The 26,274-nt window shown below is 44.0% G+C and overlaps 1 long non-coding RNA gene across 2 annotated transcripts in view; it reads right to left on the bottom strand.

Annotated features, from left to right (window-relative positions):
* The window catches only part of LOC148141961 (uncharacterized), a 63,468-nt gene extending 38,260 nt beyond the window's left edge, over positions 1–25,208 (bottom strand). Inside the window, exon 1 of one of the 2 annotated variants that reach the window (XR_015752254.1) lies at positions 25,052–25,208. This is a non-coding gene — a long non-coding RNA (uncharacterized LOC148141961). Of the gene's footprint in view, positions 1–23,061; positions 23,220–25,051 lie in introns of those variants that run through there. The other variant, XR_015752255.1, reaches the window with a different exon arrangement.
* Between the last annotated feature and the right edge of the window lie 1,066 nt (positions 25,209–26,274).

Raw genomic sequence — 26,274 nt, 5'->3', positions numbered from 1 at the left:
TGCAGTACTTCTATAAATCTCCTGGTCCTGACCAGATATAATTAGGAACACTGCAGAAGGACAGAGAAGAAATAACGGGGGCCTTGGTTGGCACTTTTGTATCATCGGTAGCCAACGGCTGAGGTCCTGGAGGACTGGTGTGTAACGAATCCTGCGCCCTTATTCAAGAAGAGCTACAAAGAAAAACCTGGGACCTATAGACCAGTAAACCTGACATCTCTAGTAGGTAAGTTTCTTGAGAAGATTCTGAGAGAGAAGATGTACATGCATTTGGAAAAGCAGGCTGTGATTATGAGCAGTCAGCACGGCTTTGTGCATGGGGTTCATGGCTCAAAGATTTGTTAGAATTCTTTGGTGAAATGACCAGTAACTTTGACATGGTGGTATACGTAGTGTATATGGATTTCAGGAAGGCCTTCAGTAAGGTTCCTCATGGTATTCTGCTCTGGAAGTTTAGATTATATGGAATTGAAGGGGAGCTGGCAAATCAAATCCAGAATTTGCTTGATGATAGGAAACATAGGATAATAGTTGAAGGATGCTTGTCGGACTGGAGGACTGTGATGAGTGGAATACCTGAGGAGTCATTTCTGGAACTATTACTGTTTGTTTCATGCATGTATATTATATATATATTTAAATATTACACATATCTATGATTTAGATGAGAATGTGCAGGCATGAATTATAAGTTTCAAGGTGACACTAAAATAGGCGGTATTGTGGACAGTGAGGAAGATTATCAGAAATTTCAGAAATTACAGCAGTGCCTTGATCAGGTGAGGAAGTGGGCCGAGAAATGGCAAATAGAGTTTAATACAGATAAGTGTAAGTTCTTGCAAATAGAAAGTCAAATCAAAGTTTCATGGTGAATGGCAGGGTCTTAAGGAGTGTATTGAGACAAAGGGACCTTGGAATTCAGGTGCAAGGTTCTCTGAAAGTGAATAGGTAGATAGGGCAGTGAAAAAGGCATTTGCATACTGGCCTTCATCAGTCAGAGCAATGAGTATTGAAATTAGGGAGTTATGTTGCAGTTATACAGGATGCTGGTGAGGCAATACTGGTAGTGTTATGTTCAGTGATGTTCACTTTGCGATAGGAAGGATGTTATTAAACTGGAAATAGTGCAGAACAAATGTGCAAGGATGTTGCCCAGACTCAATGGTCTGAGTTATAGGGAGAGGTTGGGCAAGCTAGGAGTTGTTACTTTAGATTATATGAGACTGAGGGGGATCTGATAGAAGTGTATAAGATGGTTGCTGGATGTTCCAGGGTTTAGAACATTTAAAAAGAATGGGGGGGGGGGGGGGGGGGAGAGGAGGGGGTGTAGCACTACTAATCAGAGAGGGTATCACAGCTACAGAAGCTTCCATTGTCGAGGAAGATCTGCCTACCGAGTCAGTATGGGTGGAAATTAGGAACAGCAAGGGAGCAGTCACCTCTTTAGGGGTTTACTACAGGCCTCCCAATAGCAGCAGGGAGATGGAAGAAAGCATAGGTCAGCAGATTTTGGAAAAGTGTGGACGTAGTAGGGTTGTTTAACTTTCACAATATTGATTGGAACCTCCTTCGAGCAGAAGATTTGAATGGAGCTGTTTTTGTAAGGTGTGTTCAGGAGAGTTTCCTAACTCAGTACATTGACAGGCCGATGAGGGGAGAGGCCATTCTAGACTTGGTGTTCGGAAACGAGCCGGGGCAGGTATCAGATCTTGTGGTGGGAGAGAACTTTGGTGATAGTGACCACAACTGCCTCACATTCTAAGTAGCCATGGAGAAGGAGAGGATTAGGCAAAATGGGAGGATATTTAATTGGGGAAGAGGAAACTATGATGCGATTAGACATGAATTAGGAAGCATGGACTGGGAGCAATTGTTCCATGGCACTATAGACATGTGGAGACTGTGTTTAAGGAACAGTTGTTGCAAGTGATGAATAAATGTGTCTCACTAAGACAGACAAGAAGTGGTAAGATAAAGGAACCTTGGATGACGAGAGCGGTGGAGCTTCTCGTCAAAAGGAAAAAGGTAGCTTACATAAGGTGGAGGAAGCTAGGGTCAAGCTCAGCTCTACAGGATTACAGGCAGGCGAGGAAGGAGCTCAAAAATGGTCTGAGGAGAGCCAGGAGGGGGCATGAGAAAGGCTTGGCAGAACGGGTTAGGAAGAACACAAAGGCATTTTACACTTATGCGAGGAATAAGAGAATTGTCAAAGAAAGAGGAGGGCCAATCAGCGATAGCATAGGGAATTTGTGTGTGGAGTCTGAGGAGGTAGGGGAAGCCCTAAATGAGCTTTTTGCTTCTGTCTTTACGAAAGAAATGAACTTTGTAGTGAATGAAACCTTTGAAGAGCAGGTGTGCATGCTGGAATGGATAGAGATAGAGGAAGCTGATGTGCTGAAAATTTTGTCAAACATTAAGATTGACAAGTCGCCAGGCCCGGACCAGATTTGTCCTCGGCTGCTTTGGGAAACGAGAAATGCATTTGCTTCGCCATTTGCGAAGATCTTTTCATCCTCGCTCTCCAATGGAGTCGTACCCAAGGACTGGAGAGAGGCAAATGTAATTCCTCCCTTCAAGAAAGGAAATAGGGAAATCCCCAGCAATCCCCAGCAGTGAGTCTCACATCTGTCGTCTGCAAGGTGTTGGAAAGATTCTGAGGGATAGGATTTATGACCATCTGGAAGAGCATGGCTTGATTAAATGCATTCAACACGGCTTTGTGAGGGGCAGGTCATGCCTCACAAACTTTATCGAGTTCTTTGAGGATGTGACTCGAAAAGTTGATGAGGGTCGAGCTGTGGATGTGGTGTATATGGACTTCAGCAAGGCATTTGATAAGGTTCCCCATGGTAGGCTTATTCAGAAGGTCAGGAGGAATGGGATTCAGGGGAACTTAGCTGTCTGGATACAGAATTGGCTGGGCAACAGAAGACAGCGAGTGGTAGTAGAAGGAAAATATTCTGCCTGGAAGTCAGTGGTGAGTGTGTTCCACAGGGCTCTGTCCTTGGGCCTCTATTGTTTGTAATTTTTATTAATGACTTGGATGAGGATTTTGAAGGATGGGTCAGCAAATTTGCAGATGACACAAAGGTTGGAGGTGTCATTGACCAGTATAGAGGGCTATTGTAGGCTGCAGCGGGACATTGACAGGATGCAGAGATGGGCTGAGAGGTGGCAGATGGAGTTCAACCTGGATAAATGTGAGGTGATGCATTTTGGAAGGTCGAATTTGAAAGCTGAGTACAGGATTAAGGATAGGATTCTTGGCAGTGTGGAGGAACAGAGGGACCTTGGGGTGCAGGTACATAGATCCCTTAAAATGGCCACCCAAGTGTACAGGGTTGTTAAGAAAGCATATGGTGTATTGGCTTTCATTAACAGGGGTATTGAGTTTAAGAGTCGTGAGATCTTGTTGCAGCTCTATAAAACTTTGGTTAAACCGCATTTGGAATATTGAGTCCAGTTCTGGTCGCCCTATTATAAGAAAGATGTGGATGCTTTGGAGAGGGTTCAGAGGAGGTTTACCAGGATGCTGCCTGGACTGGACGGCATATCTTATGAGGAGAGGTTGACTGAGCTCGGACTTTTTTCATTGGAGAAAAGGAGGAGAAGAGGGTACCTAATTGAGGTATACAAGATAATGAGAGGCATAAATAGTCTCTGGCTATCGATTCTATTTCCCAGGGCAGAAATGACTAACACGAGGGGTCATAGTTTTAAGCTGGTTGGAGGAAAGTATAGAGGGGATGTCAGAGGCGGGTTCTTTACACAGAGAGTTGTAAGAGCATGGAACGCGTTGCCAGCTGCAATTGTGGAGGCAGCGTCATTGGAGACATTTAAGAGACTCCTGGACATGCATATGGTCACAGAAATTTGTGGGTGCATACATGAGGATCAGTGGTCGGTACAACATCGTGGGCTGAAGGGCCTATTCTGTGCTGTACTGTTCTATGTTCTATGTATCCTTTCCTCAAGAATATTAGTGAACCAAATGAGTTTTCCAACAATCGACAATGGATTCCTGGTCATCATAAACCCTTGATTACAGATACTTAATGAATTCACATTCCACCATCTGCCCTGGAAGGATTTGAATTCATGCCCCCAGAATATTACCTGGGCCTCTGGGTTAAGAGCCCAGCGATAATATCACTGTGTCATTGCTCCCCCTTGCATATACTTGCATACCTAATTTCTAGAGCAGATGATGTAAAGTATTTGCTTGACAGATTTGGTTTTGATATATAACACGTTCTTGTTTGCTTCACCTTGCTATTTGTAAGATCCACTCAAACTGATTCTGTGGGATGCGAGGGACAGGGTATGTGGCGTTAATAGCGATAGACTTGGACAAGACGTTCAGGGAGGCTCATCTCAACACTGAGATGATCTGAAGAATTGGTCAGCAATACAGGACAAGCATCAACATTCTTTCCCCCCACTTTCCCAGGATAAGTGTCACCATATTCTTCTGCTCCCTCACACTCACTGTATATCTGTTATAACACCTACCCCCGAACAAGGCTCACACTCTATCTCCAAATAAGGCTCAAGCACGACCACTCTCACTGTTGAATTCAGCACCTTTCCTCCCTCACCTTGTCTGTCACTGACGCAATAGTCCCGCACACTAATACCACTGCATGGATACAACACTGTAGTCAGACTCCCTCCGAACACCTCACCCTTTCCCCTTCCCCTATACCAGCATTAACAACAAGGCAACCCACTCCCACCCTCACTCTGTCCGTTCTCTTCTCCCATTCCAGGAGAAACGGCCTGGAATAGGACATAAAGGGCAAGGCTGGGTGTTACATCCGTTCCCTCACCCTCTACTTCAACATGTGGGGACGCTCCTGGAAAGGGCCAGAGAGGACCAGGACACCTTGTGTGGAGATTCGGAAACATCCACGTCCCACCAACCAAGTAAGCAGCAATGTTCAGTAAAGAACAATTCTCAATTTAAACTCACTGGCAGTTCTAATCTCATCTCTCTCACTTGAAAAAGATCAGATACCCCATTGCACAGAGATGCGGGCATTAAATTACACAGAAGTATTGGTAAATGCCCCAATATATAACATGCACAATGCATACAAGGGGATAGACATACATACACACAAGAAGCACACAAAGACATAGGCAGTGACACAAAAATAGACAAAGACAGAGAGAAACACAGATAGAAAGTCTGATACACAGACAGACAGACATAGTCATAAATACACAGATAACAAGCACATGGACACACACACATATACCTACACACAGAGACACAGACACTAGTGTCATTAAGACACAAATAAATATGTTTTTTATTTATCAGGAGATCAAGGATTCTAGGGAGAAGGTAGGAGAATAATGTTGCGGAACACATAAGAAATTATAGAATGGCATATCAGACTCGATGGGCCGAAAGGCCTAATTATGCTCCTTTTTTAAGGTTGGTGTGGTGTTCTGCAATCAGGTATTCTCTTCCTGAGGCAGCAGCAGAGGCTGGGTTTGATTCATATTTGATTGGAAAGGCTGAGTGGGATTGTGGGACAGAGTTGGAGGGCGCAATGGTTTATGTCTATTCCTAGTTATTTTATCCTTATGTCTAAAAAGGGGCAGTGATTTGATGAGAGGTTAACACAGTTTAAAAATAATGGGTCCCACAATCAAATAAGAATGCCCCTTTCTCTTTAGTGTTGTGCTATCTGTGGTGTCCTCATTCTCAGGGAACAGTGAAGACTCGGTTATTGAAGATATTCAAGGCTGAGCTCAACTGAGCTTTGCTGGAGAGGAGAGCCAATGTTTATTGGGAACAGACAGGAGACGGATGGTCAGACACAGTCAGATGAGCTATGAGCATTCTGAATGGTGCAGTCAAATGGCCAACTGCTGCCCCTATCCCACATGTTGCTCCCTCAATCCATCCTCAAGGCTGTTACAGAGATATACTGCTGCCCCTCCCCCTTGTATTGTTCCCTCAATCCACTCCTCAATACGATTACAGGGTAGAGGTCCGTCCCATTCAGCCAGACTGTATTGTTACAATGAGACAGGAGGCGACCATTCTTGCCCTTGAAGGAGTTACACAGGAATATTGAAGGAAGTAATTCAGCTCATTGAGTACATTACACAGCCCAGGAGGAGGCCATTTAAATTGCCTGAACTGTTGCACAGGAACAGGAATGCTATCGCTAACAGGAAATAGACAGTACATAGAACATAGAACATAGAAGAATACAGCGCAGTACAGGCCCTTCGGCCCTCGATGTTGCGCCGATCCAAGCCCACCTAACCTACACTAGCCCACTATCCTCCATATGCCTATCCAATGCCTGCTTAAATGCCCATAATGAGGGAGAGGAGAAAGTGAGGTCTGCAGATGCTGGAGATCAGAGCTGGAAATGTGTTGCTGGAAAAGCGCAGCAGGTCAGGCAGCATCCAGGGAACAGGAGAATCGACGTTTCGGGCATAAGCCCTTCTTCAGGAATCCTGAAGAAGGGCTTATGCCCGAAACGTTGATTCTCCTGTTCCCTGGATGCTGCCTAACCTGCTGCGCTTTTCCAGCAACACATTTCCATCCATAATGAGGGAGAGTCCACCACTGCTACTGGCAGGGCATTCCATGAACTCACGAGTCGCTGAGTAAAGAACCTACCCTGAACATCTGTCCTATACCTACCCCCCCTTAATTTAAAGCTATGCCCCCTTGTAATAGCTGACTCCATACGTGGAAAAAGATTCTCACTGTTGACCCTATCTAAACCCCTAATCATCTTATACACCTCTATCAAGTCACCCCTAAACCTTCTTTTCTCCAATGAAAACAACCCCAAGTGCCTCAGCCTTTCCTCATAAGATCTTTCTACCATACCAGGCAATATCCTGGTAAACCTCCTCTGCACCCGTTCCAGTGCCTCCACATCCTTCCTATAGTATGGCAACCAAAACTGCACACAATACTCCAGATGCGGCCGCACCAGAGTCTTATACAACTGCAACATGACCTCAGTACTCCGGAACTCAATTCCTCTACCAATAAAAGCCAGTATGCCATATGCCTTCTTCACCGCACTATTTACCTGGGTGGCAACTTTCAAAGATCTGTGTACATGGACACCAAGATCCCTCTGCTCATCCACACTACCAAGTATCCGACCATTAGCCCAGTACCCCATCTTTTTATTACTCTTACCAAAGTGAATCACCTCACACTTAGCTACATTGAACTCCATTTGCCACATTTCTGCCCAGTTCTGCAGCTTATCTATATCCCGCTGTAACCTGCCACATCCTTCCTCACTGTCTACAACTCCTCCGACTTTCGTATCATCCACAAACTTGCTCACCCAACCTTCTAACCCCTCCTTCAGGTCATTTATAAAAATGACAAACAGCAATGGTCCCAAAACAGATCCCTGCGGAACACCGCTAGTAACTGGACTCCAAGATGAACCTTTGCCATCAACTACTACTCTCTGTCTTCTTCCAGCCAGCCAACTCCTAATCCAAACTTCCAACTCACCCTCAATGCCATACCTCCGTATTTTTTTGCAGTAGTCTACCATGGGGAACCTTATTAAACGCCTTACTAAAATCCATATACACCACATCTACCGCTTTCCCCTCGTCCACCTCCTTAGTCACCTTCTCAAAGAATTCAATAAGAATTGTGAGGCACGACCTGCCCTTCACAAACCATGCTGACTATCCTTGATCACATGATTCCTATCCAGATGTTCATAAATCCTATCCCTTACAATTCTCTCTAAGATTTTGCCCACAACAGAAGTGAGACTCACCGGCCTATAGTTACTAGCGTTATCCCTACTCCCCTTCTTGAACAAGGGAACCACATTTGCTAGCCTCCAATTTTCTGGCACTATTCCTGTAGACAACGAGGACATAAAAATCAAGGCCAATGGCTCTGCAATCTCCTCCCTTGCTTCCCAGAGAATCCGAGGATAAATGCCATCAGGCCCAGGGGACTTATCTATTTTCACCCTTTCCAGAATTTCCAACACCTCTTCTCTACATACCTCAAAGCCATCCATTCTACTTAATTGTGACTCCGTATTCACATTGACAACAATGTCCTGTTCCTGATTGAATACTGATGAAAAGTATTCATTCAATGTCTCCCCAATCTCTTCAGCCTCCACACGCAACTTCCCACTACTATCCTTGACTGGACCTATTCCTACCCTAGTCATTCTTTTATTCCTGACATACCTATAGAAAGCCTTTGGGTTTTCCCTAATCCTACCAACTAAGGACCTTTCATGTCCCCTCCTTGCTGCTCTGAGCTCTCTCTTCAGGTCCTTCCTGGCTACCTTATAACTCTCAATCGCCCCAATTGAACCTTCACGCCTCATCTTTACATAGGCCGCCCTCTTCATTTAACAAGGGATTCCAATTCCTTATTAAACTCTCACACGACCCTTTCCTCCCTGCCTAACGGGTACATACTTATCAAGGATGCTGCTCCTTGAACAAGCTCCACATATCAATTATGCCCTTGCCTTGAAGCTTACTTTTCCAAGCCACACATCCTAAGTCATGCCTCACCGCATCATAATTTCCCTGCCCCCAGCTATAACTCTTGCCCTGTAGTGCACACTTATCCCTCTCCATCACTAGAGTAAATGTCACCGAATTGTGGTCACTATCCCCAAAGTGCTCACCTACCTCTAATTCTAACACCTGGCCTGGTTCATTACCCAGAACCAAATCCAGTATGGTCTCACCTCTTGTTGGCCTATCTACATATTGTGACAGGAAACCCTCCTGCACACATTGGACAAACACTGACCCATCTAACGAACTTGAGCTATAGCTTTCCCAATCAATATCAGGAAAGTTAAAGACCCCATAACAACCACCCTATTACTTTCACTCTTCTCTTGAATCATCCTCGCAATCCTTTCTTCTACGTTTCTAGGACTATTAGGAGGCCTGTAAAAAACTCCTAACAGGGTGACCTCACCTTTCCTATTCCTAACCTCAGCCCAAACTACCTCAGACGGCGAGTCTTCATCCATCGTCCTTTCCACAGCTGTAATACTATCTTTGACAAGCAATGCCACACCTCCCCCTCTTTTACCCCCACCTCTGACCCTACTAAAACATTTAAACCCTGGGACCTGCAACAGCCAATCCTGTCCCTGTTCTACCCATGTCTCCGTAATAGCCACAACATCGAAGTCCCAGGTACCAACCCATGCTGCAAGTTCACCTACCTTATTTCGTAGAGATAAATTAATTTTTTTTACAAAACTGTAACTTGTTTTGCCTTGGAGATCACTGTGGGGTCATCAATGATCAATAAGCTATGTCAAATATCTGGATGAAGGACTGAATGGATCAAAACTGAATTACTTTCTACACAAAGATGATCATTCAATATACCTTCAAATGGAGGTAGTGAATCTGCATTGTGATATTGACCGGGAAGGTTAGTGAGCAAACCTTCAGCAGAAATAATACAACGTGAGTTGTCTATTGTGGTAGGGACGATAGAACAGCAGGAAACAATTTAAATGTAGAGAGATCACAGAACTTTGTGATGCAGATGTTTTTCATATTCCTGGTACATGAATCATATGACGTCTGTGTGCAGATGCAGCAAGTGATTTGGAAGGTTAGTGGAATGATGCTGTTTGTGGCCACGGGTATTGGGTTTAATCAGGAATGTTTTACTGCATCTGTACAGGGCATTGCTGAGACCACATCAGATACACAGCGTGCAGTTTTGATCCTCTAAACTAAAAAACGGATATAATTCATTTCAAAGATTTTCAAAGATGCTTCCCTTTACTCATTCCTGAAATGAAGGCCTTTTCTTATTGGAGTTACCAGTTTAGGTCTTAGATGAGAAATCTTATTGAACCACGATTTTCAGAAAACTGTATCAGCTAGATACATATTTAATCCTGTTAAGGAGACTAAAGCAAGAGAATATTTTTATTCTCGGGGAGCATTCGGCGCAACAAATTTGGCGCATGCGATTTGGCGTGGCCTGTTTGCCACAGACCCATTTAGGCACAGAACTATTTGGGCGCAGCTCATATTTATTCCTTTTCAGGCTTATTTAAAAGCATTAAAGAAAGCACTAAAAATAAAAATAATGTTTATTCTCTTCAGTAAAAATGTTAAAAAGACAAAATAAAAGAAATAAGTTCATTACGAAAAATCTAAAATATGACGTTTATTCAAAATTATGGGCAGTCCTTCGTAAATACTCAACATAATTTCTCTCACGAAATCTTCTGACGAGTGTTTGTATTCTAGCGTCTGCTTCTTTAATTTCAACGGAATATCGTGCCTGCTATGAGATGCTCATAGTAAATGTCTCTTTCTCTCTGAACTTTTCGTAAACTGTTAATAAATTTCCAAATAACTGGATGTTCCACATCAAGTTCACATTGTCACCTTCTGTGGGCAGCTTCTGCATGATTGTTTGTTTTGTCCTCATTGTTTAAAGTTCTTTCATATAAATTCCACATTCCAGCAGGAAAAAGCAGTGGACGCCGACCATTTCCTCTGTGTAATCTTTGACCTACATAGTTATCCGCAAATCAGTCCAGCAGCGGCTGCAGTTCATCTGGAAGCGCGTCAGACAAATGTTCAATAGCTTTATGAATGTTTTCAATCAGAATAAATGCAAGACCAATTATCATTTTAGCTCTCAAATAAAACTCCGAGTCAATGTTATACTTACTCAAGTGTTTTTTTTAATATTTTCACTAAAGGGAATAAACATTATTTTTATTGCTTTGATTAATACTTTTATCTAAGTCTGATAAGGAATAAGTATGGGCTGCGCTGAAATAATTCTGCGCCTAAATGGGTCTGCGGCAAAATGGGCAATGCCAAACAGGCCACACCAAACAGAATGAAGTACTCAAGTCATTTCAGTAAATTACACAGCACAGGAGGACGCCATATAACCATCCCATGCTGTTATGCAGAAGCAGAGGCGCCCAGGGTGGTTGCCAGGAAATACAGAGTAGAGATCATTACTTATTTTGTGTTTGGCAAGCTGTAACGAGTGGAATTCTTCAGGGATATGTGTGAGGTCATCAACAAATTACAAGCTATACTAATGAACGGGGAGGCAGGGCATCTGCAATGGAATACAGATGGGGGAAGGTGGTGTGCCTGCAATGGGATACAGACAGAGGAGGGGTGAACATCGACAATGGATATAGACAGTGGAGCGAAGACCATCTGCACTGGAATACAGACAGGGGGAAGGCAGTACATTAACACTGAGATACAGACGGGGGAAGGCAAAGCGTCTGCAATGGGATACAGACAGCGGAGGGTAGAGCATTTGCAATGGGATACAGACAGGAGAGGGCAGGTCGTCAGCATTGGGATACAGCTGGGGAGGGTTGAGCATCTGCAATGTGATACAGACAGTGGAGGGCATTATGTCTGCAATGGGATAGAGACAGGGGCAGGGCAGAGCATCTGCAATGGGATGCATTCAGTGGAGGGCAGAGTGTCTGCAATGGAATACAGACGGGGGAGGGCAGCGCATCAGTAATTTGATACAGACAGGGGAGGCATCGTGTCTGCAATGGGATACAGGTAGCGGAGGGTAGAGCATTTGCCATGGGGCACAGACAGAGGGAGGGCAGAGCGTCTGCAATGGGGTGCATTCAGTGGAGGGCAGAGTGTCTGCAATGGGATACAGATGGGGGAGGGCAGCGCATCAGTCATTTGATACAGACAGGGGAGAGCAGAACGTCTGCAATGGGATATATTTAGGGGAGGGCAGAGCGTCTGCAATGGGATACAGACGGGGATGGGCAGCGCATCAGCAACGGGATACATACAGGGGAGTGTAGAGAATCTGCAATGGGATATAGACAGGGGCAGGCAGAGCGTCTGCAATGGGATAAAGTCAGAGGAGGGCAGAGTGTCACCAATGGCGAACAGACGGGGTAGTCTGAGCATCTGCAATGGGATGCAGACGGGGGAGGGGAGAGCGTCTGCAATGGGAGACAGATGAGGGAGGGCAGAGGGTCTGCAATGGTACATAGACTGGGAGAGGACAGATCATCTACAATGTGATACAGATGGGGAAGGGCAGAGCATCTGCTATGGGATACAGACGGGGAGACGACAGATCATCTGCAAATGGATATAGATGGGGAGGGCAGAGCGTCTGCAATGGGATAGAGACAGGTGTACGGCATGGCATCTGCAATGATGTACAGACGGGGGAGGGGAGAGCGTCAGCAATGGGATACAGACAGGGAGCGCAGTGCGTCTGCAATGGGATACAGACGGGGAGGTCTGAGCATCTGCAATGGGATACAGACGGGGGAGGGCAGTGCATCGGCAATGAGAGACAGACGGGGAGGGCAGATCATTTACAATGGGATACAGACGGGGGAGGCCAGAGCGTATGCAATGGGATACAGACGAGGGAGGGCAGTGCATCGGCATTGGGATACAGTAGGGGAAGGGCAGAGCGTCTGCAATGGGAGACAGACGGGGAGGGCAGATCATTTACAATGGGATACAGACAGGGTGAGGGTAGAGTGTCTGCAATGGGATACAGACAGGGGAGGGGAGAGCATCTACAATGGGATGCAGACAGGGGAAGGGCAGAAAGTATGCAATGGGATACAGATGGGGAGGGGAGTGCGTCTACAATAGGACACAGACAGGGGAGGGCAGGGCGTCTGCAATGTGATACAGACAGGGGAGGCAGAGGTCTCCAATGGGATACAGACGGAGGAGGGCAGAGCGTTGGCATTGGGATACAGACAGGGGGAGGGCAGAGCATCTGCAATTGGACACAGACAGCGGAGGGCATTACGTCTGCAATGGGATACAGACAGAGGGAGTGCAGACCGTCTCCAATGGGACACAGAATGGGGGAGGGCACAGCATCAAGCAATGGCATACAGACAGAGGACTGCTGTGAGCAAAGCTTCAGCAGAAAAAAAAAGTACAATATATATGTGATGGAAATTTTTTGTTTTGGGGAAAAGGCAGTAGAAATGTATTTAAATGCAAGGAGAATGCAGAACTCAGTTTTACAGAGGGATTAGTGTGTCTTCGTAATTGTATCACATCAAATTACCCTGAAGATGTTGCAAGTGATTTGGAAGGTTTTGGAATGATTCTGTTTCGTGCAAGGGGTGTTGGGTATGACCTTAGTGATGTTTTTCTGCATCAGTACAGGGCATTGTTGAGATCATATCTGATGTATTATGTGTAGTTATAACTGCCTAAACTGAAAAAAAAAACAAAATTGCTTTCGAAACGTTTCAAAGATGTTTCTCTTTACTCATTCTTGGGATGAAGGCATTATGTTATGAGGGAGCACTCTGGGACCAGTGACCATAGTTCTATAAATGGTTTAAATAGTTATGGAGAAGGACAAAACTGGTCCACATGTTCAAGTTCGACCTGAGAATGAGGGATGTTTTATTGACCATATAAGATCTTGAGAAGAGTATAGTTGGTGAATACCAGATTGATATTTCTTCTTGTGTGGGAGAATAAAACTGGGGAAATACTTTTAGAATAAGTCAGGTTCAAAGGAAAGGTCATTGGACCAAAAAATTGAACGCTGAATTCTCTTCCTACATGCTGTCAGACAGGCTGAGCTTTTCCAGAAATTACTGTATATGTTTAAGAATATTCATTTTAACACAGATATTGTGAAGACATGAAACGCTTATTTTAACATTACGCAAGAACATACTAACACATCTTCAAAACAAGTAGGACCATTTATTGTTACTGAATTGATTCTGTAACAATGCACTGACCTGGAGTCGAGAATGTGATGGAGTCATATGGTTCGGACAATGTTCAAGGAGAGCTCACATGGTCCAGTGTGGGACTGATAACGTTACTGATTTAACTTACAGATGGAAAATGTAGAAACAGTCATTTCTGTTTCCCTGTCGCTCATCATAGCAATGTGTGGGAGTGAAAAAAAGTCCAGTCATCTTTCCCACTAATGGAGGATTTCTGATGAGGATTCATTGGAATCTCCCCATTGCCTGAAGCAAAGCAATTCAGCCAAATCCAACTGTTTCAGGATGAAATCCCATTGTCAGAAGGTTGTGCAAGCAGAATACCTACAGAAGTAATTATTCAGACTCAATAGTGAGGGGAACAGACAGGAGATTCTGTGGCTGCAAATGGGAATCCGGAATGGTGTGTAGCCTCCCACATGCCAGGGTCCAGAAGTCTCAGAGTGGCTGCAGAATGTTCTCACCGAGGGTGGTGTGGGGAGGAGGGGGTGTGAAGCAGCCAGAGGTGATTGTGCACATTGGTACAAGTGACACAGGTAGAAATAGTGATGACATCCTGCAGACTGATTGTAGAGAGCTAGGGGAAAGGTTAAAAGACAGGACCACGACAGTGGTAACATCCAGTTTACTTTCAGTGCTCCGTGCTAGTGAGGGTAAGAACAGGAGGATATGGCAGATGAAGGTGTGGCTAAAGAATTGATCCAGGAGGCAGAGACTTTTGGATCACTGGGATATATTGTGGGGCAGAAGTGACGTGTTCAGGAAGGACGGGTTGTACCTGAATTGGAAAGGGACCAATATCCTGGCAGGCAGGTTTGCTAGTGCCGCAAGGGAGGGTTGAAATTAGATTGGCTGGGTTTGGGGAGGGGTGGGATCCTCAACAGCAGGGAGACAAATGCGAGGCTGGTAGGAGATACAATAATCAGAAAAACTAAATTAAAGAGACAACTTAGGCTGGAAGACGACAGGCCGCAAGGAATGCCTGTTGGATTAAATTGCATCTGATTCAATGCAAGATGGCTGACAGGTAAGGCTGATGAACTCAGGGCGTGGATAGGTACGTGAGACTGGGATATTATAGCCATTACATATACATGGCTAAGGGACGGACAGCACTGGCAGCTTAATGTACCTGGGTACAGGTGCTGTATGCGGAACAGAGATGGTGGAAGGAGGGGATGGGGAGTTTCATTTTCGATTAAGGCGAGTATCACAGCAGTAATCAGAGATAAAGTAACTGATGGATCATCCAGTGAGGATTTGTCGGGGGAGCTAAGAAATAAGAAGGAATGGTGATAGTATTTGATTGCACTATAGGCCCCCAAATAGTAAACGAGGAATTAGCGGAACAAAAATATGTAGACAGACTGGGAAGACTTGTAGGGCCAATACGATTGCATTAGTAGGAGATTTTAATTTTCCTAACATAGACTGAGAATGACATAGAATTAAGGACTGAGATGGGGTGTATCTATTAAGTGTGTTCAGAAAAGTTTCCTCAAACAGTATGTGTAGGGTGCAACTCAGGAAGGGACAACACTTGACCTACTCTCAGATCTAGGGCAGGACAGGTGACTCTAGGGGAGCACTCTGGGACCAGTGACCATAGTTCTATAAATGGTTTAAATAGTTATGGAGAAGGACAAAACTGGTCCACATGTTCAAGTTCAAAATTGGGACAAGGCGAATTTTGATGGAATTAAACAGGAACTTGTAGGGGTTGGTTGGAGGAGTTTGTTTGCAGGCGAAGGGACCTCCTGCAAGTGGGAGGCCTTTAAAAGTGAAATGTTTAGAGTTCAAGGTATATGTGTTCCTGTGAGGGTAAAAGACAAGTATGGTAGGAAGAGGGAAGCTTGGATGTCAGGAGATATTGAGACTTTGACCAGCAAAAAGGAGGCGCGGCTCAGGTCCAGGCAGCTGGGATCGAGGGAATCCCAGGAGGTATACAGGGGGATACAGTAGTTTACTGAAGAAGGAAATCAGGAGGGCGAAAAGGGGGCACAAGATAGCCTTGGCTGCAAAGATTAGGGTGAATCTAAAGAGGTTCTTTAAGTGTATTAAAGTAAAAATAATAACTAAATGGGAATATAACCACTCAAGGTTCAAAGTGGACATACATATCTAGAACCACAGGAGATTTGTGAGATTCTCAATGAATATTTCTCCTCTGTGTTTACCGTGGAGAAATACATGAAGACTTGGGAGGTTAACAAAGGTTGTTGCGTTATCTTGGAGTTAGTCAATATCACAGGAGAGGATGTGTTGGATGCATTAGAATATACGAAGGTGGATAAATCTCCTGGTCCTAAACTGATGCATGACAAACACTGCAAGAGGCTACAGAAGAAACTATAAGGACCCTGGTTGATATTTTTGCATCATTGTTAGCCACAGGTTAGGTTCCAGAAGATTGGGAGGTAGCAAATGTTGTGCCATTGTTCATGAAGGGAAGCAAAGAAAAATCTGGGATATATAAACCAGGAAGTCTAACATCTGTGGTAGGTTGGTTACTTGAGAAGACTCTGAGGGATGAGCTATACATACATTTCGAAAGATAGGGTTTGTTTAGAAATAGTTATTTTTCAGATTCCCTACAGTATGGAAACAGGCCATTTGGCCCAACAAAACCACACTGACCCTCCAAACAGTAACCCACCCAGTCCCATTCCTCTACCCTATATTTAACCCTGACCAATGCACATAACACTATGGGTAACTTAGCATGGCCAATTCAGCTGACCTATAGATCTTTGGATTGTGGGAGGGAAATTGAGCACCCAGAGGAAACACACAAAAACACAGTGAGAATGTGCAAACTCCACACTGAGAGTCACCCGAAGCTGGAACCAAACCTGGATCCATGGCACTATGAGGCAGCAGCACTAGTCACTGAACCACCATGCCACCCTTGCTTTTTTCAACACAGTTCAATGACACAGGGACAAAACATATTCTGTCCTTCACCCATGATACACGTTCCAATATCACATACCATGGATAATTTATTCTCCACTGAAAATGTCATCTTATTATTATTTATTAGTTTGTTATTATTAATTTTAATAAACTTTATTAACAGTTGTTTTTAGACTGGAAAGATTGCATGGCTTTGTGAGTGGGAGATCATGCCTCTCAAATTTGTTTGAGTTCATTGATGAAGTGACCAGGAATGTTAATGAGGGCAGGGCAGTAGACGAAGTCTGTATAGTTTTCAGTAAGGCCTTTAACAAGGTTACCCTTGATAGGCTGATCTGGAATTTTAGAATCGCATGGAATCCAGAGGGAGCTGGCAAATTGGGCACACAATTGGCTTGATGGTCGTAAGCAGTGGGTAATAGTGGAAGGATGCTCTCGGTCTGGAGGCTTGTGACACATGAAGTGCCTCAGGGGTCAATGCTGGGCCTATTGTTGTTTCTTATCTATATCAATGATATTCTTGAGAATGTACAAGGCATGATTCGTAAATTTGAAATGACACTAAAATAGGTGGCATCACGGACAGTGAGGAAGTATATAAGAAATTGCAGCAGGACCTTGATCAAACTGGAGAAGTGGGCCGAGGAATATTTTGGCAACGTTAGATCAAGGTAGGAGTTTCATGGTGATTGTTAGGACCTTAAGGAGTGTAGTTGAGCAGAAGGACCATGGAGTTTAGGTCCACCGTTCTCTAAATTTGGGTCATAGTTAGACAGAGTAGTGAAGAAAGGTTTTGCCACACTAACATGTATCGGTCAGGACATGGAGGAGAGCAGTTGGGAAGAAATGTTACAGTTACACAGGATGTTGGTGAGGCTGCACTTGTAGTGCTGTGTTCAGTTTTGGTCACATTGCGATCAGAAGGATGTTTCTAAACTGGAATGTGTGCAGATGGAATTTACAAAGATGCTGCCGGGACTCAACAGTATGAATTATAGGGAGAGGTTGGACAAGCGAGGAGTTTTTTTCTTTAGAGCGTAGGAAACTGAGAGGGATCTTATAAAAGTGTACATGGATAGGGTGAATGGGCCCAGCCTTTTTCCCCAGAGGGGAATCGCGGAGGAGAGGGCATCAGTTTAAGGTGAGAGGGGAAAGAATAAAAGGGAACCTGATGGAAACTGTTTTACACAGAGAGTGGTACACAAAGGGAATGAGATGCCAATGGAAGTGGTTGAAGCATTTATATTAACGATACTTAAACGGCATTTGGGCAAAGAAGATTGAGGAAGGCAGTGTGATGTACATTGTTTACACAGACTTCAGCAAGGCTTTTAATAAGGGTCCCCATCGTGGACAGATTACAAAGATTAGGTTATATGCAATCCAGGAATAGCTAACCAATTGGATACAAAATTGGATTGAAGGTAATCGATTGTTTTCCAGACTGGAGACCTGTGGCCAGTGGTGTGCTGAAAGAATCAGTGCTGAGCTCACTGCTTTTAATCACATATATGAATGACTTGGATGTGAACATTGGAGGCATGGTTAGTAAGTTTACAGATAACATCAACAAAGTGGTGCAGTGGACAGTGAACAAGATTATCTCAGAATATAACGGGACACTTGACCATCATTGAACCAAGGACTGGCAGTTGGACTTTAATTTAGGTATTTGTGAGGTTTTGAATTTTGGGAAGTTAAAGCTGGATAGTGCCCTGGGGATTGTTGCCGAACAAAGACACCGACGGGTGTCTTTGTTCCTTGAAGTGGAGTTGAGGTAGACAGAGTGGTGAGGAACGTGGTTGGCATGCTTGGCTTAATCGGTCAGAACATTGAGTATAGGAGTTGGGGTAGCGTGTTGCACTTGTACAGGACATTGGCGAGGCCACTTTAAGAATACTGCATACAATTCAGTTGGCACTGGTAAAGGATGGATGTTGCTAGGCTTGAGAGGGTGCAGTAAAGATTTACAAGGATTTTCTAGAATCTGAGGGTTTGAGCTACAGGGAAATGATGAACAGGTTGAGGCTTTTTCCCCGGACTGTCAGAGGCTGAATGGTGACATGACAGAGGTTTAAAAAGTCCTGAAGGGCATGGCTGGTCTGAATGGCCAAGATTTTTTTCCCAGTGTAGGGGAGTCCAGAACAAGACGGCATCAGTTGAAGGTGACAGGGAACAGATTTAGAAGGGACCATAGGGGAAACGTTTTCATGCAGAGGCTGGTGCGTGTACTGTCAGACAAAATGGTGAAAGCGGGTACAATTACACGTTTAAAATGTATCTGGATAAATGCATCAATAGGATTGGCTCAGAGGGATATGGGCCAAATGCTGGCAAGTGGGTCAGACTACGATGCCTGATTGGCGTGGACAATTTGGACAAAAGGATATATTTCCATGCTGTATGACACTCTTATTCTATCAGAGGGATGAGGAAAAATTTTAAAAGGACCTTTTGAATGGGAATTCACTTCCCCAGAAGTTTGTGGTGCCTCTCTGATAACAAGTATTCACAGTTGAGTTGTATTTTACAGAGAGTGAGCCACAAATGATGGGATACAGACAGTAAAGTGGGGCTGAGACCACAACCTGATCATCCACAATCTTAGTGCCTGGTGGAGAAGGCTCAATGTCTCCAATGACCCACTCCTACTGTCAGTCCCATGTTTCTGTGTTCAATTCAGTCCCTCAAACCTGCTAGACAGGAGCAGTTGGGGCTACTTACTGTTATAACCTGGTGCACAGAAACAGAGGAGACCATTCGGAAAATTTGGAAAATGTAATTGGAAGATATGAAAGAGATCACTCATCTCTCTTTACAGAGCTTCCCCTCTCTGTAACTTGTGCTTCATTTGTTGATCATGTTGTAGACCCAGATTCACAGTGAATATAGCCCCCATACCTCACCCAGCGATGGCTCACAAAATCCTCTGGTCTCCCTGACTGTAACATTCCATAAAAGAACTTCCAGGAAAATAACGCCCACTACCATTCTAAAACAGAATGTGAGAATATCAGAAACAGGGGCAGGACGTTCACCTCCCAAGCCTGCCTGGCCCTTCACTAAGATCATGGCTGACCTGCTCCAAGACTCAAATCTTCCTTAATATACCAGTCTTCTTGAGAACTTCCATAGAACACAGAACAAAGAACAGTACAGCACAGTATAGCACCTTCAGCCCTCGATGTTGTGTCCCTGTTTATCCTACTCTCCAATCAGACTAACCACATGCTTCCGTTTCTTCCATATGCCTATCCAAGATTCTCTTATGTTTCCTTCACATATTTGACTCTACTTCCACCGCTGGCAGTGCATTCCACATACTCACCATTCTATGTCTAAAAAACCTGCCTCTGTTATCTCCCCTAAACATTCCTTGAATTACTTTAAAATTAAGCCCCCTAGTGATAAACATTTCTGGGAAATGTATCTGGCTATTCACTCTTTCTATGCCTCTCATCATCTTGTACACCTCTATCAAGTCACCTCATCTATTTTTCCTCCAATGAGAAAAACCCTCAGTTCCTCAAGTTTTCTTCATAAAACCTGACCTCCAGTCCAGGCAGCATCCTCTTTATCCTCTCTAAAGCTTCCCTATCCTTCCCATAATGAGGAGAACTGAACACAATATTCCAAGTGTGGTCTAAGCAGGGCTCTTTAGAGCTGCAGCAAAACCTCACAGCTCTTAACCTCAATCCCACTGCTACTGATAGCCAACACACCATACGCCTTCTTAACAACCCCATCAACTTGGGTAGCAAACTTGAGGGATCTGTGGACACGGACCCCAAGATCCCTCAGTTCCTCCACACTGCCAACAATCCTGCCTTTAGCCCTATATTCTGCATTCACATTCAAGCTTGCAACGGGAATCACTTCACACTTTTCCAGTTTGAACTCCATCTGCAACTGTTCAGCCCAGCTCTGTATCTTGTCAATGTTCCGTTGCAACCTACAATAGCCCTCCACATTCTGTACCACTCCACCAACATTTGTGTCATCGACAAACTTACTAGCCCACTCTTCAATACCCATATCCAAGTCAGTTATAAAGATAACAAAGAGCAGAGGTCACAGAACTGATCCCTGCAGGACACCACTGGTCCCTTTCAGTGATCTAGCTCCCCTAACTCTCTGTGTAAGAGAGTTTCTGACATTCTACCCCATGACCTATTGATATGAACAAAGGAGGTAATGCAGGGGCTCAGATAAGAGAGAGTGCCCTGAACTCAAGGCAGTATTTGACTAAGGATGATATCAAGGAGCCTGAACAAAATCATACTTAATGAGAACTAATTGTGACATTTCCAGTGTTTGGAGTCATTCATGGCACATGGAAAAATGATTATCATCGGTGAGCATAATCTCAACCATGGGACACATCTGCAGGAGATCCTCAGTGTAGCTTCCTCAGCCCAGGCATCTCCAGTTTGTCATCACAGAATCCCTACAGTGTGGAAGGAGGCCATTCAGCCAAACCAGTCCACACCGACCCTCCAAAGAGTAACCCACCCAGACCCATTTCCCTCTGACTAATGCATCTGACACTACGGGCAATTGTGCATGACCAATTCACCTGATCTGCACATCCTTGGACTATGGGAGGAAACCGGAGCACCGGGAAGAAACCCATGCAGACACGGGGAGAATGTGCAAACTCCACACAGATAGTCTCTTGAGGCTGGACTCGAACCTGGGACTCTGGTGCTGTGCGGCAGCATTGTTAGCCACTGAGCCACCATGCCAGCGGAAGACGGGGCATTCACTGAAGTTTACAAAACTTTCAGAACAAGTTGTCCCTCTTCAGCTCTTGAAACAGTCTGTGCCCATGTGCAGCAAGACCTGGACAACACTCAAGATCGTGCTATTAAAGTTTGGGAAACACTTATGTAGCAGTACTGTACATTTCCACAGTAAAAGGAGGAGTTAATTCAGCGCTTCAATCTGGTTTCATAAGAATGTGAGGAAGCCATTCATCCCATCAAAACTACTAGGCAAGAAGAGGGATATCCCATTCAGTCCCTCCTGCCTGTTGCACAGGAAGACAGGGAGTCTGCTCTCTCCCACATGTCACGTACATGGGATCACAAAGAACCATTTCACACCTGGAGTTCTTTCAGAACCTGTACCTCTCTGTCAATCGACATGGAGGCTCTGCAGATGCATGTAAACTGTCGTGAATCAAACATCCAATGAAAAGTATGAAATATTCACCCTATTCAGTTGTTTGGGACATAACAAGTTTCTGTCCATCCCCATCAAGGTTCAACTTATTATTCTCCCTCAGTGCTACAGATTAAACACATAGTTACTGCACTCTCTCCTCATGGTAACATCACGCCAGTGTTTAGTCTGGTCAAACTACTTTGCACTCTCTCAGTGACAAAGGGATCATTGTTTATAAAGCAGACCAAACCTTTACACAATGCACCAAATACTCTCAACAAAACACGATCAGTGGGAAAGATATTCTAACTTTTGTACTTCAGTCATTTTGCATGAAGAACCACATATCATTTACTTCCTGGCCCTGTATGAATTCTGTCAGTGACATATGACCAAGAACTTCCAGCTCCTTCTAAACAAAAGCAATCGCCAACCTCCCTACCATTTAATAAATATAAATGTACATGATGATTTTTGCTGTTCACATCTGAATCATTTTTATACCTTGTGAAAAGCTATTGCCCAAACACTGATCCTGCTGCCACCCATCAATCCTTCAGTCTACAGAAAAACAGTATCCTTCTCGTGTCTCCATTACCCAATTTTTAATCCATGTGGTATATATTCCACCCCTACCTACCCATGGACTCTAACATTCCACATTCACCTGTATTCAAACATGTCAAGCGTCTTCTAAAAATACAAATACTCCAGTCCCATTGGTTCTCAACTGTTGATGTCACAATGGACAATCTCCACAAACAGGTTTATCAAAGATCATTTCCCTTTCCTGAATCTAGGCCGAATGTACCAAATCATGTCATTATTATCCAAGTATCTAGTTGTCACGTTCCTTTTAAAATGTTCCAATATTTTTTCTCACAGCTGACATCAAGCTATTTAGTTTTCTGTTTTCCCTCTCCATCCTGTTTTAAATATTTAAGTTTACAATAACTGTTTTCAACTCTGCAGCATCCTTTCCGTAATCTAACTAGCTTTGAAGAATAATCAGCAATTCTTTCACTAGCTTTGTTCTCATCTCAATAACTCTGGGATCTAGCTCATCAGAAACAGCAACTTATGAAACTTCAATTCAATTAGATTTTCAAAAACATACTCTTCGTTAAGTCTGATTTCCTGCAGTTTCCCATTTTTACCAGTCACTCGGTTCCCTAGTATTTCTGGAAATTAATTTCTGTACCTTTCTCTGTGGAGATGGAACCAATGCATTCCTCTCAGCAGGCAGATGGCTTCAGTCAGCTCGTGAATACATTGGAGGACTGCACTTCAGAGATGGTGGATATATTACCCACTGCTGCCTGCAAAGTTCCAGAATCAATCCAGTTTAATTCATCGTGAGTGTCAGCACAGTCCTGCCCCTGGTGTAAGACTACAGGTTATACTGAAGAAAGGGATACAGCTCAGTGACCACTTCAATTTTGAGACAAGCTGGTTTTATACTTTCCACCTGAATGGGTGTGGTTTAGACAAATGTTCCTGGAAATCCCAGAAAGGAAAATACAATGCCTCTCTCCTTCCTTTCCACAACGTCCCTTCTGTGTAGTCTCAGCTCCATTTGTTTACAATGGAACCAGACACACTGTAAATGCAGTATTCAGAGTGGTGCCCCCAGAAACTCGGGGCTCCCTGAATGAACCCAGTAGCTGACATCAAAACCCTAAGAACACTATCCACAGAGCCTCCACTGACTTTTTGGATAACAGCAGCGAGTCAATTTCCCACACCCATAGTGCATCCATTCAGTGTTGAAATTGCCTCGGTCTCCTCAGTTTCTCTTCCAGGCTGAAAGCTCTTATATCTCCACACAGTCGCACAGTAACAGCTCCCCTCTCCAAAGAAACAGTTGACAATGGAACATTATGTTTCTCTATATCTCAGCGATTACAAGCATTGCTGATGGAGTTGATCACCACATTCTGAGATGAGAGATAGAGGGAACATAACTCACGGTAAGCAGGGACATCCCGTAATAAATATGATATCCTCAAATATGTGAAAAGGGGAAATGTTAGAATAACTTCCCATTCTGTTTTCCTTCCAGTCCATCATCAGCAATCCTTTTGCTTGCTTTTCCTTTCTCTCTCTCTCTCTCTCTCTCTCTGTCTCTCTCTGTCCAACTCTCTCTCCCTCTCTTTCTTTCTCTCTCTCTTGCTGGACATCACCCACTCGACACAAACCTCCCGCTCACCCTTCCAACCATCCCTGATATAATAATATTATTTCTCAGTTGCATTCAGTTTTGATAGGTTCACTGAACTCAAAACACTATTTGTATTTCTTCCAACAGATTGCCACACCTGCTGAGATTCTCCAACATTCTTTCAGACGGTGGAGATTTTTATTTCAGATCGCCAGCATCCTCATTTCCTTGGTTATTTCACATTTAATGTTGTTGTTTCGTGGGATGCCAACATCACTGGCAAGGGCAGTATTTGTTGTCCATGCTAACTGCCCTTGACCACGCGGCCATTTGTCAAGGCAATATGGAAGCAACCATATTGTTGTGGATCTGAGGTGACACTTAGTTCAGACAGGGCAAAAATGTTAGATTTCTTTACCAAAAGTTATCAATAAAATAAGAAAAGAAATCCTGATGGTTTATGGTTGCCATGAGTGAAATTAGGTTTCATTCCTATTTTTGATATTGGAATTTAAATTTAGTGGCTGTGGTAGGATTTCAGACAATGCTTTTAGAGTCATAACCTGTGCCTCTAAATTACACAGTCAGTGATATCTTTACTCTGATACAGAGTCCCTGTTGTGAAGTAACTGTAGAGACAAGAACAAGTTTGTGGTCAAACTATTTGTAACTGGAAGAGAGCTCAGAAGAGAACTGGAGCCATAAAATCTGTCGTTAATAAAGGGGTAGATGATGGTGAATTCAGCAACAGAACTTAGGCAGAGTAGGAGATTGGCGATTATATGTAGGTGGGTGTTGGCAGATTTGATCACAGCGAGAATATGGAGACATAAAATAGTTTACGGTAAAAACAAAACTCAAGATTATGAACAGTCTTATTTCTTCTCAGATGTTTATGAGTAAGTAGTTTGGAAATGCATGAGGAGGAAATGGCTTTTGTGATTGAAAGTTTATATATTTGTTCAATATAATCAACAAGAATAGCATTAACATTCAGCATCATTTATAGAATTGACAGAGATAGACTTACCAGGAATACCAATAATAGCGAGGATGGGATAGTACCCAGCTTGAATAATCATTAGCACGGCTCGTATCCGTGGCCAATCCTGAGAAAGATAGTAAAGACCCGAGGATAACATCTTGTTCATTGTTGGAAGATTCCAGTCTAATATTCTCAAATTCAAATCCATTGTTGGAACATTCTAATGTTCTCAGATTCTGATCTCTCTCTCTTTCTCTGTAGCTGCTGGTCCAATCTTGTTGAGGTTGACACTGCCCCGAATACTATGGCATAACAAGTTGAAAGAAGTCCCTATGTATGGACGAGGGAAATCCTCCAGTGACCCAGTAAGATTCAGGAAGACTGATATTAATCACAGTCACTGAACAAACAGCTCCAGTTAACCCGTTTCACGGTAACTCTGATATATCACAATAATACTTTGTGTGGGTGGGATTTTGATATTGCTGATTATTGGGCTAATGGCACATCTCCAGTTGTAAACATAGAGGTGAGGGAGAGTGATCATGCTTTCTTTTCACAAGCTCGATGATTCTGCTGTGTTTTTGCAGGGTAGGAATTGCTGGGCTCCCGAGCCGTCTGTTCTTGATCACCAGGCCTGCTGCATCTTTTCGATAGCATCTTGCAATATAGGCCACTCTTTCCAGGATTGATGGGTAAGCAGGATGTTGGTGTAAGTTAAGATGATGGAGAGTTTTGGATAAGCATTTGTCCTGCAGCTTTGTAAGTGGGAGTGGGATCAGCAGAGTCTTCGACTCATTGGGCTGAATCTAACAATAACTTGTCTCAGTGCCATTTCCATTGAGTGTGACAGAAAGAATGTCTGCACGAGGCAGAGCTAGTTTCCTGGTGTTATCTAATCGAACTCACCTCATTAACTATCCACCCCACTCCATGGTGGCCCTCTCATTCAATGCCAGCCGATTCGCCCACCCGTCATGGCTGGCATTGAATGGCTCACCATCGCCAGGATGTCTCCGGATATTCCGTGATCCCTGGCACTGGACCATCTTTAAAGGGCCAATGGGCACACGGTTGAGCTTTCTCAGTTCGGAGCTGCCTGCACAGTTTACCCCGAGTATGGCAGATAAGGGGCAATTGCACCACAGCTTGTCGACAGGGGAGCGGAGATCCTGGTAAATGGTCTTGTACAGAGGGGGACAATTCTCTTCCCAAAGGGAGCCGCACTACCAGACCCACTGAGCATGGTCTGCGCACACCACCCAGCT

The sequence above is a fragment of the Chiloscyllium plagiosum genome, unplaced genomic scaffold (assembly GCF_037043375.1).
Source record: "Chiloscyllium plagiosum isolate Xiang-an unplaced genomic scaffold, Cpla_swu_hap1 HiC_scaffold_31, whole genome shotgun sequence".
Classification (NCBI taxonomy): Eukaryota; Metazoa; Chordata; class Chondrichthyes; order Orectolobiformes; family Hemiscylliidae; genus Chiloscyllium; species Chiloscyllium plagiosum.
This window is presented reverse-complemented; position numbering and strand designations above follow the sequence as displayed.